The following is a 16664-nucleotide window of genomic DNA, read 5'->3' as shown; positions in this document are numbered from 1 at the left end:
TAGCAATACCAAAAAATCCAGCACACAAAAAGGTAAAATTCACAATAGCTGGTATCCAATTTTAAAAATGACCAGGCATGTGAGAAGTGAGAAGTACATCACATAATGAGGAGAAAAATCAGTCAACAGAAACAGGCCAGAAACAACAAATGATAACATTAGCAGACAGGGACTCTAAAAGTTCTAACTGTATTCTTCATGTTCTCGGAGCTAGAAAAAAAGAATGAACATCTTAAGAGACATGGAAGATATTTTTTAAACAACAGATTTAAATCAAATTTCCAAAGATAAAACTATAATGCCTGTGGTGAAAAATATGCTAAATGAGAATAAGAGCAGACTAGACATTGTAGAAGGAAAGACTAGTGAATTTGATGACCCTGCAATAGAAATGACCTAAAATGAAACAGAAAAAAGACAAAAGAAACAAGGGAAGGAAGGAAGGAAGGATGGACCAATGAGCCAGTCACTGAAGGAGAGGAGAAAGGGAGGAAATGGAATAAAAGTATGTGAAGAAATAATGACCAAAAAATTTTCCAAATTTGATGAAAACTAGAAACTCACAGATCAAAGAAGCTCAACAAACTTCAAGCACAAGAATCATGAAGAAAACGGTATCAAGGCACATGATAACTAAATTGCTTAATATAAATAATATTTAAAGTTGTAAGTATAACCTTAACTTGCAAAAGAAATAAAGGAATAGTCAAATTTTAAAAGTTAAACTGTCAAAAGATGAAGAGTCATCTTAAATTAATTCATTTGAGCAGTCAGTAAATGGAGTGGTGAGGAAGAGAACATGCTCACATGAACCACCTACACATACACATATGCCATTCTCTTACTTCATAGAGCCATACTTATTGAATACTACTCAGCAATAAAAGAGATGAAATACGAAAACACCAAACAATATAAATAAGTCTCCAAAAGGTTAAGTGAAAGAAAACACACAGGAGACTACACAGAGTAGGATTCCATTTATATAAAATTTTTTGTAGTGACACAAAGCTATAGTGACAGAAAGCAGATCAGAGGTTGCCCAGGGCCGGGGATTAAGGGAAGGGATCAACTGCAAAAGAGCGTGAAGGCATTTTTAAAGGTGATGGAAATGTTCTACTTATCTTGATTATGGAGGTGTTTACATCACTCTGTATAATTTCTAAAATTCATCAGCCTATTCACCTAAAATAAGTGAACTTACTGGAGGTAAATTATACCTCAATGAAGTTATTAAAATAAACATGCAAATAAATACGGAAGAGGAAGAAATGTATAATATGGTGTTTTCTGAGGAAGATTAAAGGTAAGGAGGGAAAAGGTGGTTTCATCTCTAGTTTGAATCAGGCAGATGATATTCTCATGTAAAATAGTAATTTCTCAATTTTTTTTTTTTCTTTTTGAGATGGAGTTTCAGGCTTGTTGCCCAGGTTGGAGTGAAATGGTGCGATCTTGGCTCACTGCAACCTCCTAGGTTCAAGTGATTCTCCAGCCTCAGCCTCCCCAGTAGCTGGGATTACAGGCGCCTGCCACCACACCCAGCTAATTTTTGTATTTCTAGTAGAGACAGGGTTTCGCCATGTTGGCAGGCTGGTCTCAAACTCCTGACCTCATGATCCTCCTGCCTTGGCCTCCCAAAGTGCTGGGATTATAGGCATGAGCCACTGTGCCGCACCCCTCAATGTGTTTTTTAAAGCATATCGTTTTTCCTTTTTACTTGTACTTTAAACACTCAGAAGAATGCAGAGAAGTTATGTAACACACTTATGTTCTCATCACACTGTTACAACATGTGAATGTATAACCTTTTGCTAACCGCTTTAACAAAGAGTCACTGTTTAGAACTCATATTCACTTTCTCATAGCTTATTTACTTAGGACCAAGAGGGAGCTGGTCAACAACGTAAAGCATCTTGCACGTGCTATTTATTTCCTAAGTCTCTTCCAGAGCCTGGCATTGTGCCACACATTTTCATAGAAAACTGCATAAAAGGATTCTAGTCAATTCCCATGTAACCCAATGAGCAAGATACTGTATAAAGTCTGATTTTATAAAAATTATTAAAAAATTATAAAAGTTTAGAGAAAGCTATTTCGAAACAGCTGCTCAGGAAGAAAACTCTCACAAATGCTTGCTATACTTTTCCTCGTTTTTTTTTGACACACCACTGGACTCAGTGTACCATGACGTTTCAGTGGCCCTGCCTATGGCAAGGATCTCACAACAGCCTTCTCTTAGGTGGTATGCCACTACTACCACCATCAATTTTAGGAATTCAATTCTCCTTGCCATTTGCCCTAGCCATCAAACTGTGCTCCTTAGCTCTGGTTCCTAAAGGATGAATGCAGGAAAGAGGAGTAAGAGCAGGGACACCCCACATGGCCTGTGGAGAAAGAACAGCAATTTCAATGACTTAGAACTGCCACACACACTCCTTCCTCCCACCATGGCTCTGTGTTTCCAGCCTGTCACAAGCCGACTCACACAAAGCTGTGCTCTAACCTGCAGCTGAGGGACAGCCTTGCTCGGGGTGCGGTGCCACTTGCCAAGCCCTGGGTAACAGAGAAATGGAATCAGGCTCAAAGTGAAAGCCTCCTAAAGCTGAAACACTATATAGCCAATTCCTGTTTTTGCTCTTATGTGGCGAAACCCAATTCTGGGACTGTGCAACAGGGAGGTCATTAGGGGGCAGACTTTTCAGACACACTCCCCCTGTCTGCTCTGGCCCACAGAGGCCTCGGTGGTAAACATGTGTCCTGCCTGTGCACTGTACTGAGGAGCTCACAGCTGGTTTGAATGGAGGGTGTTTTGAAGCTGGTGTTAGAGTCTGTTCTATGGCAGTACCTGCTGGTTAAAGATCCCAATCTCATTTGACAGATCTTTGAGAGGCCTTCTGTGTTCTCCCAGGCATTGTGCCAGGTGCCCACCTATAAACACTCAGCTGCTCTGAAGTGGAAAGTGCCGCCAACCAGCAAAAGAGCACCTTGGTAGGGGCTGTGTTCAGCCGGAGCTTTTTTTAAACAAATACCAGCGATGTGTCATCATTAAGAAAACCACTTTCTTTTTTTTTTTTTTTTTTTGAGACGGAGTCTCGCTCTGTCGCCCAGGCTGGAGTGCAGTGGCCGGATCTCAGCTCACTGCAAGCTCCGCCTCCCGGGTTTACGCCATTCTCCTGCCTCAGCCTCCCGAGTAGCTGGGACTACAGGCGCCCGCCACCTCACCCGGCTAGTTTTTTGTATTTTTAGTAGAGACGGGGTTTCACCATGTTAGCCAGGATGGTCTCGATCTCCTGACCTTGTGATCCGCCCGTCTCGGCCTCCCAAAGTGCTGGGATTACAGGCTTGAGCCACCGCGCCCGGCCTAAAAAGAAAACCACTTTCTAAGCTTACATATTTCAGATGGAAGTTGGAACAGTTTAAAAATGTCTTAACTAAAACAGTTATCATTTTTTTGACATGCATTTTTTTGACACGCGTTTGAATTCTGTTAACCAGCTAGAATTTATGAGTTGACAGAATTGTTGGGAAATGTTCCATCAAATCTCTTCCGAGTTAACCCCTCCACAAACTGCGTGCACAGCCATGTTTTAGGCAACACCACAACCTCTTCAGCAGTGGGATGCCACGGCCGAAGCAGAGGGTTTGCACTTGCCGGGACTTTGTGCATAGGAGGGAGGCAGGCTACCACTGCTGCCAGCTCCCTTCCTTCCTCCAGACTACAAGCCCTGTTGAGGGAAACAAAGGTTGGGGGTGCAGGGAGGAGGTGGTTGGGGGGGTTTCCTCTGTAGCCATCCCAATAAAGTTGACTCAGTATTTCCTCCTCCACAAATTAATTCCTCAAATACACTCTCACAAGAACCCAGAGAGATATATATACACACAAGGATACCAGAAAAATGCTATTTGAAATGACAAAAAAGTAGAAACAAGCAGATGTCCATGGCTAGGAAACTGGTTAAATTAGGGCACATTCATATAACTGAACTCTGTTAGAACAAGAGCTCTAATAAAGACTAACAAGTTAAGACATTCCAGATCAGTGCCTAATAAAATGTCCCAGCTCAAAGGGGCATGGCAAGGAGCCCTACACTCCCCACCATTGCTAACCCCTCCTGACTCACCTGCAGGTAAGAGCACAGCTTTGGTGCAAGTGGGCCTCATGACATGGTAAATATAGAGAAACCATGTTTGAGGGAAGAGTGAGTGGAATTCTAAGTCACTGAAATAGCTACACACTAAAACAGTGGATACTGTATGATCCCTCTGTGTAGATCACATATACACTGAGCAAATTTCAGGGCACATACATAACCAGTTTCAGTTCTAGTGGTGACTTCTGGGAAGTGGACTTAGAAGGACTTTCACTTTTAATTGTGCACCCCTCAGCAATGGTTGATTTTTCTTTTTATACACATGCATGCCTTTTACAATGAAATATAAAGACACAACTAAGAAGGCAGGCCAAATAGGGAACCTGTCAGGTGGCAGGCCTGCAAGCCAGAGGTCACTTGCTATGGACGTTTGAACATCCCCTCCAAAGCTCATGTTGAAATGTAATTGTCATTGTGACGGTATTAAGAGGTGGAACCATTAAGAGGTGATTAGCCCATGAAGGCTCAGTCCTCATGAATAGATTAATGCTGTTATCTCAGGAGTGGGCCTAGATTCAACTGCAGAAGAGGAGACAGCGATGTGGCCAGGGAAGCAGAGATTACAGCAAGCCAGCCATAGGCCAAGGAATGCCAGCAGACACCAGAAGCTGGAAGAGGCCGGGAACCGACTCTGCCTTGGAGCCTCCAAAGAAACCAGTCCTGTCGACACTTGAACTTAGGCCTAGTGAAGCTGATTTTGAACTTCTGGACTCCCAAACTATCAGAGAATAAATATGTGTTGTTTTAAGCCATCAAGTTTATGGTAACTTGTTACAGCAGTCAGAGCAAATTAATACAACCACTCTCTAATAAGCTATTGCCCTTCAAACCAAGGACTTTGAGAGGCTGCTTTCTGCTGTGGTCCAGGCTTCAGTTGGCATTCAAGTTTGGAGCATTAATGTCCAAAGTTAGATTATATTTACTTCTGATATGATGTCTTTTGATCCTGAGGATCTGGGAGGGTGTCATCAGAAAGATCCTTTCCAAAATACTCTAGACATTTACCTGGACAGATGAGTACATCATCCTTCCAATTCTAACACATTGGAGCAAACACCTAATAAAACATGCACGGCCTCAAATAAACCAAACATCTAAGAAACAATACTCTTGTTGTAGAACTTTCAGACAGGTACAGCTCCACTGGTTCCCTACTGCCCAAAGGGCAGACACCCCTATCCCTTCACCCTGGACTCCCTGGCCTCCTCAGCTCCTCTTCTATCCTTACCCCCTTAAGCACCCTATGCACCCGGCAGGAGAACCCACGCCACTTGTGAGACACACCCTGTTCTGACTTCCTTGCCTCTGCACGGGTGTCTTTGAACTTGCATTTCCCTTTGGCCAGTCCCTCTCCATCTCTCAAGCCCTTTAAGTCAAAACTCATCTTCACAGCAAAACCATCACTAGCCTCTTCCAAAACCCACACCACAAAGAATAAGTGATTTCTTCCTGGTGCACCCAGGGAGGCTGTGACATGCTGGGTGCAGCCTTGAACTGCACCCCATGGCACCTGAGGCAGAGGACTCACAGGCCTTGCCTGCCTGTCTTCCTGAGAATCCTTCAAACTGCTGAAGGCAGGGAGGGACAGCCTCTTACCCAAGGGAACAACCTCAGCCCCATCCCACAGTGGCAGGGAGAGGAAGATGCAGCAGGGAGGGAGGCAGCACCAGCTGCACAGCCAAGCAGTCCTGCAGAATGGGCTTCTCTAAACTTGAGTGGTAACCCACTGGTAGCCAGGGATATCAAATTAAGAAGATATGAAATCAATTTTGAGGGGACAAGCATTTTCTTTAGTATTAAAAGAGAAAATAGTACTTAGCTTTACTCTACGTGGTAGTGACATTTTTCTTTCGGTTTTATGCACACACTGACAGTATACATTTACATACAAACATGTGTATTATCTGCTGTCTGATCCCAGTCAAAAAAGTGAACAACACTGTGTCCGAAGGTAATGTCTTTCCCAGTGTGTCCAGAATTGGTTCCTTTCGCTGGGTTCTTAGTCTCGCTGACTTCAAGAAGGAAGCCACAAACCTTTGCAGTGCGTGTTACAGCTCTTAAAGGTGGCACGGACCCAAACAGTGAGCAACAGCAAGATTTATTGTGAAGAGTGAAAGAACAAAGCTTCCATAGCGTGGAAGGGGACCCGAGCAGGTTGCCACTGCTGGCTGGGGTGGCCAGCTTTTATTCCCTTATTCGTCCCCACCCACGTCCTGCTGATTGGTCCATTTTACAGAGTGCTGATTGATCCATTTTGCAGAGTGCTGATTGGTGCCTTTACAATCCTTTAGCTAGACACAGAGCACTGATTGGTGCATTTTTACAGAGTGCTGATTGGTGCATTTACAATACTGTAGCTAGACACAGAGCACTGATTGGTGCATTTACAATCCTCTAGCTAGACAGAAAAGTTCTCCAAGTCCCCACTTGACCCAGGAAGTCCAGCTGGCTTCACCTCTCATCAGGAGGCCAAACAAAAAAGACAGTGCTGAGAGGAACCATCGTCTTGCTAGGGAAGGGAGTGTGGCACAAAGGCAGGTGGGTGTGGGCAGACCCTCCTGCCACGGGTGTGCAGGGCAGAGGACGATGAGCCCCAGGCAGCAGGAGCAGGAGCAGTAGAGCAACTCTGCTCCTGGAAGGGTCTGGAGCCTTCTCTCATCACTCTTCCTCAAGTCGATGCTGGACACCCACCATGTGCCAGGCTGCATGAGGCGCTGGGGTAAACCAGAGACAAGACAGACAGAGTCCCTGCCCCATGGAGCTCCCAGTCTTGCAAGGGAGCTGGACCACAGATGAGTACACAAAGAAATACAGTAACTACAGGCAGCGGTAAGGGCTGTGAAGGAGAAGCACGGCAGTGAGGAGTGGGAGGTACAGGGAAGGCTTCTCTGAAGAATGAACAGAAGTAACCAGAGAAGAGGGAGCCTTCCCTGCAAAGGGACTGAGGCAGGGCCTGATGGGAAGATGATATATCTGAAGAAGTGAAAGAAGTCAAGTGGGCCTGCAACAGAGGAAATGACAGGGGTCAGACCCCATGGGACCCTGAAGGCCATGTTCAGCAGCACAGCCTTTGGCCTAAAGCAATGAGAAGCCTCTGAAAGGCTGAGGCAGTAGATTGAATTGATTCAGGTCCCTTAGAACTGGGTCCCTGCAACAGGTAGACCCAGGACCAGCAGAGAAGGCAGACAGGCACCTCTCCTCAGCCTCCAACTCTAAATACAACAGGAGACATGGCCCAATTGTTCCCTTGGTGGCCCTGGATGAGACAGGCTGAAGTTCTCTGAGCTTCAGCTTCCCATGCTGAGTCATAGTGAAAGGTCTCTGAGTCTACAGGCCGAAGCCACTGCTCCTCTCATGACCGCAGTGATTTCCATGGACAGCATCATGCAACAGCAGCCCTTCTGATACATGGGCCCCTGGGAGCATGTGAACTGATTGAGACCAAGAGGACTGATGGGACATAACTGCTAAGCACAACCTCATGCTCCTGAGAGCTATCAAAGAAGACCAGGCACCAGTGCAGCAACACACACACAGCCCAGCCAACTTCCCACAACTACTGAAACTCTATGGGCCCAAAAGCAAGTCGCCTTCCTTCCTGCTTCCTTCTCCAGAAGACCTGGCTTATAAATATCAATGTGAGGCAGCAGCATGGTGACTACATGCCTTGTCTTTCTTGGCAGACAGAGCCATGCCTTCCAATGAGGAAAACTACAAATAGTACATTATGGCTCCTGGACAGGAAAAACTTGCCCCAATTCACCAAACATCTGGGTGCCTGCTTTGGGCTGGGCTGGGCCCTCGCTGCAAACGGGGGCTAAAGAGATGAGTCACTGTCATGACAGTCCTAGACACTAAAACCATAATAGATTGTCGGGACCCACCGCCATGCTCACAGGTAACTCTTTCTACCAGGCCTGAATGGGTCAAGAGGGAAGCAAAAACTAAGAGTCAGAGCAGGCCAACTGCAGGGCCCACAGAAGACCTATGGGAGGCAGGCCTGGAAGGACGAGCACACCTTCCCGGCCATCTCAGCCCTCGCACCTGTCCTTGAGAAAGGCACCCTGTCCACCTGACTCAAGGGAGTGGAGACCCACTTCACCTATTGGCTCAAAAGAGTCAGAGTGGCGACAGTGGCAACAATGCCAGCAGGCCTGGATTGTGTAGCCACCATGTACTGAGTACTTACAATGAGTCAAGCAGTGTGCTAGGCATTTCTGATTTATAACCTTAACAACACTGTCACCAATCCAGAGGGAGAAAGGCTTACTTACACACACACACATGCACACACAGACACACACACACATGCACGCACACACAGACACACAGACACACACACTCCAAGAGGATATGAGGGCTTCAAGCATGCATTAGGCAACAAGCATCTGGCATCCTCTAAGCATGAAAGGCACAGTAGTGAACTACACTGACAAAATCTCCTCCTGGGAAGTGATGCTGTAGTAGGACACAACAGCAGATGCTCAAAGACTAGATCAGGGAGCAAAACCATCCTGAATCTCTAGCCGACTGAGGGCCTCCTGTGCTGGCTGGTGAGCTACTGCCTACTGGACAATCATGAAAGCCACAGTCTCCCTAGAGATCCTCTCAGCTTCTTGCCCCTCACATGGTGTCACACATCCAAGTGCTCAGGATGTTTACTGAACTGAGCACTCCGGGCAGAGTATTTCACAGAACACTAGTTAGAAGCCACTAACTAGTCATGACTACTTACTTTACCATTTCCACAATGCATTCACTCTGTGAAAGCAAAGGAAACCCACCTGAGGGCTGGCCTGATACTATACACTCAATCAAATGTCATTAAGACCCCACTACATAAATACCAGAACCAAAAATTGCTAATGAAAATGCCTTTCCCTCCCCCAATCTGAGATACAATGGCAGGGTCCTTTTCTTTCTTTAGAGGAAGGGGGTGTTACTATTTGTATTTTGTTCTGACTGGAGGTGGGAAGTCTGCACCCCAGAGACTCAAAGGTAAAAGCGTCTGACCAAGGAGACCTGTCTACTCCCATCAGATGCCTCAGTGAGGTGGGAGCTGGTACACCTCCACCCCGAATGCATCCGACCCCTCCTTCCATTTCTCAAGAATTCATTATCTCCATGGGGGAATGAAACTGGCAATGTACATACGAGCAAAGCAAGTGCAGCAGGAGAGAAGTCAATGCTGGGGCCGTTAGGAATGCTTCAGGAAAGGAAGTCCACCAGGGCGGGGCTGGCCCCAGCCACACACACCTGCCAAAGCGAGCTTCATCCATCACAGCACCCCCGACTCAGAAACAATTAAGGAGCAACAGCTCCAAATAGGTTCAGTTTTGCATTTGTCTACTTTTAATTCTGTTTGCCAGTACATAACATATAAATACTTCAACCCTTCATACACAAACAAGATAATCCTCCCACCTAGTTAAATAAAAATACTAGGCATGACGAAACCATCAGTGCCACCGTCTGAATGTCTGTGTCCCTGCAAAATTCCTATGTTGAGACCCAGTCCCCAAGATAACTGTATTAAGAGTGAAGCCTTGTGGGAAGTGATTAAGTCATGAGGGCAGAGCCCTCTGGAACGAGATCAGGGTCCTTATAAAAGAGGCCAGAGTGGTAAAAGGGATTTCGGGAGAAAAATACACTTAGCTAGCTAGGTAGCTAGATACATACATACATATATACATCGATGGAGGCCTCAGAGGGAACTTGTCTGTCGCTTCTGCTATGAGAACACCACTAGAAGGCATCATCTCTAAAACAGAGAGTGAGCCCCCATCAGACACCAAATCTGCTGGTGCCTTCATCTTGGACTTCCCAGCCTCCAGGACTATGAGAAATAAATTTATGTTTTTCATAAGCTACCTTGTCTATGGTATTTTATCACAGCAGCCCAAATAAACAAAGACGATCAATTTGGGAGAAGAAAGAAAAAAAAACTATTTGTCAAACTCTGCTTAAAACTCTTCACTGACTCTATAGCTCTTAGGGCAAAGACCAAAATCCTGCCCTGGCCCAAGGCCTGCCTCTTCCAAAGGCTATGTCCCCTTCACCCCTAGCTGCCACCAGGCATTCCTTGAGTCCCACATGCAACCAGCACCCCCACCTAAAGGCCTCTGCTTATGCCACTTCCTCTCCCTAGAACACTTTACTCCCCCTCTCCACGCCCCCCAGTCAACACCAATTTATCCTTTGTGTCTCAGCTCGAATGTTGCTTCTTCAGGAAAGTTTTTCCTAGCCCTCCCCAACCCCTAAACCAGATCAAGATCCTGAACTATACATGCACTGCATCTGTTTCCTTTCAAACTTCCTAGCACTGGTTGGTGTTTGCTATATTTTATTAATATCTGTCCCCTGGATACTGACAGTTCCACAAGGACAGGGACTGTCTTGTCCAGTCATGTCCCCAGTGCCTAAGCACACACAGTGAGTGAGTGAGTGAGTGAGTGGGAAGCTCCCAAGGCCTTCCTAGAACGCAAGTCAGTGAACTACAGCCTGGGGTCATTTCCAGCCTCTGCCTATTTCTGTATAATCTACAAGCCAAGAATCGTTTCAACATTGTTATTTTGCTATTTTGTTTTTTTGAAACAGAAAACAAACAAAAAACAGCCTGTCACCCAGGCTGGAGTACAGTGGTACGAACACAGCTCACTGCAATCTCTACCTCTTGGGATCAAGCAATCCTCCTGCCTCAGCCTCCCAAGTAGCTGGGACTACAGACATTTGCTCCCACATCTGGCCAGTTTTTACATTTTTGCAGAGATGGGGTCTCACTTTGTTGCCCAGGTTGGTCTTGATCTCTTGGGCTCAAGTGATCCTCCCACTTTGGCCTCCCAAAGTGCTGGGGTTATAAGAGTGAGGATCTGTGCCCAGCTAACAATTTTAAGTGGCTGAAAACAATTAAAAGAATATTTTGTGAAATGTGAAAATTATATGAGATCCAAATTTCAGGGTACATAACTAAAAAATCAGAATGCAGATATACTCATTCTATGGTTGTTTCTGTACTACTACAGCAGAATAGTGACAGAGATGGCAGAGTGCGCAAAACCAAAATACTATGTGGCCATTTATATAAATAGTTTGCTCCTGCTGTAACAGTGTCCTCGAAGTCCTGACTATGGGCATGAAATACAAGAGACCTGAAAATACAGAACTGACTGTAAGTAAACTCTCTCCTCTGGGGAAGGGTGAGTCATAACCCCCTTTTGGATTCCTAATATCTGTTCTATTCAGTGGGTATTTACTGAATGGCCACCACCTCTATGACATGAGGCAAGAATGGCATATAATACATCTGTACATTTGGGAGTTCTGGCTGATCAGTTCTAAAGGGTCACCAAAACCAGTGCTTACTGGGTAAGCATTTTCTATTCATTCATTTGACAAGTGTCTCCCTGGGCACCATACCTTAGTCAGTTTAGGCTACTATAACAAAAACACCACAGACTGAGTGGCTTAAAAAACACAAATTTATTCCTCAGTTCTGAAGACTAGAATGTCCAAAATCAAGGTGCTGGTCAATTTGGTTCCTGGCAAGGGCCCTCTTCCTGGTTTGCAAAGGAATGCCTTTTTGCTGTATCCGCATAGGTGGAGAAGGGAGATCATCTCTCCAGGGTCACTTTTGTAAGGGCACTAATACCATTCATGAAGGCTCCACCCTCATGACCTAATTACCTCCCAAAGGCCCCACCTCTAAATATCATCACATTGGGAGTTGGAGCTTCAACATATGCATTTTTTCAGGAATACAAACACAGACACTAGTCTATAGCAAGCCTCCTTTGTGCCAGATACTGTTGCATGAACTGAGGATACAAATAGTCCTTAGGGAGCTCACCCTCTGGCGGGTAGGAAATAGGATGGGGACTCCCCTGCAATGAGGACTGTGTGAGAGGCAGTGGAAGATGGAATGCCATTGTGGTATCACAAGCACAATACTGGACTTGCCTTGAAGGAACTTCCTAATGGGAAAGCCTTGAAGAGTTAAGTCCCCATAACTTAAAGAGTTAAATAATGCTTCAAGACTGAGCAGATGCCCCAGGGTAGAACAGCTTAAGAGAACCATACAGCAAAGAAGGCTGGTTCACCACATCTATTTTGTACTGAACACACTCTGATTAACAAGCCAATAAATGTTTGTCATTAACAGCAATTTCAACAACAGGGAATGTGCATTCCCACAAAATTGGGTTAAGAATAGGTGTATATAACTATTCAGTTACATGTGGCTCGGAAACCAACACACATGTCCATTTGAGCACCGAGCACCTACAAGAAGGGAGCAGAGGGAAGAAATCATTTGCTGGCTGACTGATGACACTCTCTTGCTCCAAAGACTGCAGACATCTGGAAGAGCAAGGCTGTTTAAGCTTCACTCTCAGTCAATCACATGCTGGTTGTCCTTCCCCTAAGTGCCTCAGATTCCAGTAAAGCTCCATGAGAAGCCTCCAGTACCCTTACACAGAGAGAGAGACACATACAGGAAGCATCAGTCTCTGCTAGGCCCTTACAACAGTTTCCAGATACATCCAGTAAAAGGTACTATGCATGCTGGTTAAGAACTGGGCAGTAAAATGTTCCTGGTGATACTCACTGTCCAAAACGGACAGCTATCAAACACAGTAAAAGGAAAGACTACTATACCTTATCTGATCCAAGACAATTAATATCCAAAGTCAAAAAAAGTAGATTTGTCAGACCAGACAATACAACTAGATACTCCACGATTTGGACATTCACTGTTCCTGGAGGGTGTGAGTCTAGCTTCATGACATCAGCAAAATTACATACCCTTTCTAGCCTCTATTACCTCATCTGTAAAAGAAGACACCAGATCAGATCCCTAAGTTTCAGAATAGAGGAGTTTACCAAGAAATTCTTGTATCAGCTTTCATTAAGACTCACATAGTAAAACATTTTGGAAAAGCCCAACAAAACCACAGCTTCTCCAGAGAAGGCTCAAAGATGCTTCAAAATGAGAAAAATGTATAATAATAGAATAAGAAAACTGCTGATTTTTCTTTACTTTTTAACCCTATGTGAAAATAAATGGTATTTGTAAAAATGGTATTTCTGGCCGGGCGCGGTGGCTCAAGCCTGTAATCCCAGCACTTTGGGAGGCCGAGACGGGCGGATCACGAGGTCAGGAGATCAAGACCATCCTGGCTAACACAGTGAAACCCCGTCTCTATTAAGAAATACAAAAAACTAGGCGGGCGAGGTGGCGGGCGCCTGTAGTCCCAGCTACTTGGGAGGCTGAGGCCGGAGAATGGCGTGAACCCGGGAGGTGGAGCTTGCAGTGAGCTGAGATCCGGCCACTGCACTCCAGCCTGGGTGACAGAGCGAGACTCCGTCTCAAAAAAAAAAAAAAAAAAAAAAAAAAAAATGGTATTTGTAAAAAAAATTCAAATGGTATTTGAAAAGACTTCAGCTCAGCTGAAGTCTAAGCAGGGCTAAATCCTAACTTAAAATCCTAACTTAAAAATCCTTAGAAATCAGGGTCTCCTCTATGGCTGGGCAGCCCTAAAGTGAAACATTAAGGCTTATGGGAATCTGTTCTTGGATCTGAAAGACAAAAAGGAAGATAAATCAGTAATTTCCACTTTATGGTGGTATTTACCACCATGAAGTTTTTACTCCTAGAGCTCAAAAGAAGTAATGGTACAACGAAATTTATCTTTCTTAAAACAGACCCCTGGCCGGGCACAATGGCTTATGTCTGTAATCCCAGCACTTTGGGAGGCCAAGGCATGCAGATCACCTGAGGTTGGGAGTTTGAGACCAGCCTTACCAACATAGAGAAACCCCATCTCTACTAAATGTACAAAAATTAGCAGGGCATGGTGGCGCACACCTGTAATCCCAGCTACTCGGGAGGCTGAGGCAGGAGAATTGCTTGAACCTGGGAGACAGAGGTTGCGGTGAACTGAGATCATACCATTGCACTCTAGCTCTGGGCAACAAGAGCGAAACAATGTCTCAAAACAAACAAACAAACAAAAAACACCTCTACTCTAAAGCCCTGCTCCCTTCTTTTGGAAAGCCTTGCCTGTGTTTCCATTTCCACTGTTGTATATAGCCAACACTCGAGGCCTTAGGTACTATCTTATTCTGTGACCAATTTAATTTTACATGTCAAATATTCCTCCATTGTCAGCAACCCAAAGGAAAACATTTCCTTTTCTTAAAAAAAAAGAAACATTCTGAACCTATAAAAAGATGGATAGCGGCCAGGCACAGTGGCTCATGCCTGTAATCCGAGCACTTTGGGAGGCCGAGGCGGGTGGATCACCAAAGGTCAGCAGTTTGAGACCAGCCTGATCACCATGGTGAAACCCCGTGTCTACTAAAGATACATTAGCCAGGCGTGATGGCGCACGCCTGTAATCCCAGCTACTTGGGAAGCTGAGGCAGGAGAATCATTTGAACCCAGGAGGCGGAGGTTGCAGTGAGCCGAGATCATGCCATTACACTCCAGTCTAGGCAGCAAGAGCAAAACCCTGTCTCAAAAAAAAAAAAAAAAAAAAAGATGGATAGCATAATACAACCAACACTGATACACCTACCACCCAGTCCAAGAAATAAAACACTGCAAAACAACAGTGGAAGCCACAAGGCACCAGCCCCAAGGCAGCCATTCCCAATCACATCCCTCCTCTTCCCATCAGAGGCAACCACCACCTAGAAAGCAGAGCTCATCACCCCCTTGCATCTCTTCCCCTCCTGACATAGTATATAATATGATCTGTAGCACTATTTTACATGATCTTCTTAACCTCTCTATAAATGGTATCATTCTGAACAGAATCAGTCTGTAACTTATTTCTTGCTCTATTTTATGTTTGTGAGAGTAATCTACATTGACACCTATAGCTCTAGTTCCTGTTTACTACCACAGAATATTCCATTATATGAATATACCACATATTTGGCCAAAGACACCGCTTGATGTCTTATATGCCATGTAGTGCCTACTATTTTCCATACCACTACGGAAAATGTGCCAGCCATTTCCATAACATTCTCCAGAATCCTCACCACCACTAATGAGGAAGGTGAGATTCCCATTAGACCAAAGACGAACTGGGACGTGGTGAAACTTGTCCAATACGTGTGAGCAGCGGACTCCTGCTTCAAGTTCAAGTCCATCCAAGTCTAAAGCCATCCTCTTGACAATATGCCTTGTAACCCCATTTATGTAGATTCAGATTTTCTTTTTAAAGAAAAAATTGATATAGGGCTCTACAGTCATCTGAGAAAAATCTGAAACATGACACTCTATTTTCTTTGTTAACAAACATCCCATAGGAAATTCACCTGACATGGGAACAGTCCATGTATACACTGAGGAAGAGCCTCTACCTTTGGCAAAGGTCCTCCACTGGGGTCATTCCCAAGTTTATACAGGCGCAAAGTAAGCCTGAGTAGGACTGCAAACCTAGTTGGCTTCCTTCAGGGAAATAGGCTGTCTGCGCCCACTTACAGACAGGACAGAGGAGCCCGAGAGAACATGGGAATCAGATCCTGCTTGAATTGGCAAAAGCTGAGTCGACAAAGCTCTGAGAACATCTCCGGGGGCAGCTCCAGCTGTTAGCAGCTCTGGAGGTCGGAGGAACAGTCCTGTGCTCACAAGGCCAAGAGCCTGCCTACTCTGCTCTCCACATGGCCAGCTTTGAGAGTGAGTGCTTTCACACATCCCAGCCCAAACCTGCTGCCCTAGAGAAAGCCGAGCCTGCCATGCAGAAGAGTGAGAGTGAAGATAGAGGTTCACCGGAACCAGGCAGGGAGCACAGCCTGGAGAAAGGATACTGGGCTCCAGACCTGGGCCCAGATCCCTCCAGGTGCTTGAAGCAGGTGGACCCCTAGGAGGTGACAGAGTCTGGCCCACTAAGGACTCCCAAGGAAAGGGGAGGCCTCTCAGCACCAGGACTCCTGACTCTACTCTCTCGCTTCTACATTATTTTTCCCATTATGTCTCTTCGCTGGAGGATTAAAAGAACCTCAAAGGAGCAAGGCCTAACTGGCTGAAGTGACCTCCTCCCACCTCTTCTGGACAAAACAAGGAGCAAGAAAAAAGGCTCTGCCACTTACTGGCTGTGTGACCTTAGCTGGAGCAGCCCTGCACACTCTGGGAGGAAATGTAGTGGAATATCTCTAAGGGCCCTGCCATTTCTGAATCTTTTTGTCTATAGTGCTAAATGCACTGTGGCTCACGTCTGGAATCCTGGGAAGCTGGGTGGGGAGGATGGTTTGAGTTCAGGAGTTCGAAACTAGCCTGAGCAACATAGCAAGACCCCCCATCTCCACACACACAAAATTTTTTTTTTAATTAGCCAGGCATGGGCCCGCACCTGTGGTCCCAACTACTTGGGAGGCTGAGGTGGGAGGATCACTTGAGCTCAGGCATCGAGGCTGCAGTTAGCTGAGATCACACAACTGCACTCCAGTCTGGGCAACAGAGCGAGATCCTATCGCAAAAAGAACAAATAAATAAAAATAAAATAA

The sequence above is a fragment of the Macaca nemestrina genome, chromosome 10, assembly GCF_043159975.1.
Source record: "Macaca nemestrina isolate mMacNem1 chromosome 10, mMacNem.hap1, whole genome shotgun sequence".
Lineage (NCBI taxonomy): Eukaryota > Metazoa > Chordata > Mammalia > Primates > Cercopithecidae > Macaca > Macaca nemestrina.
Note: the sequence above shows the minus strand (reverse complement) of the source record.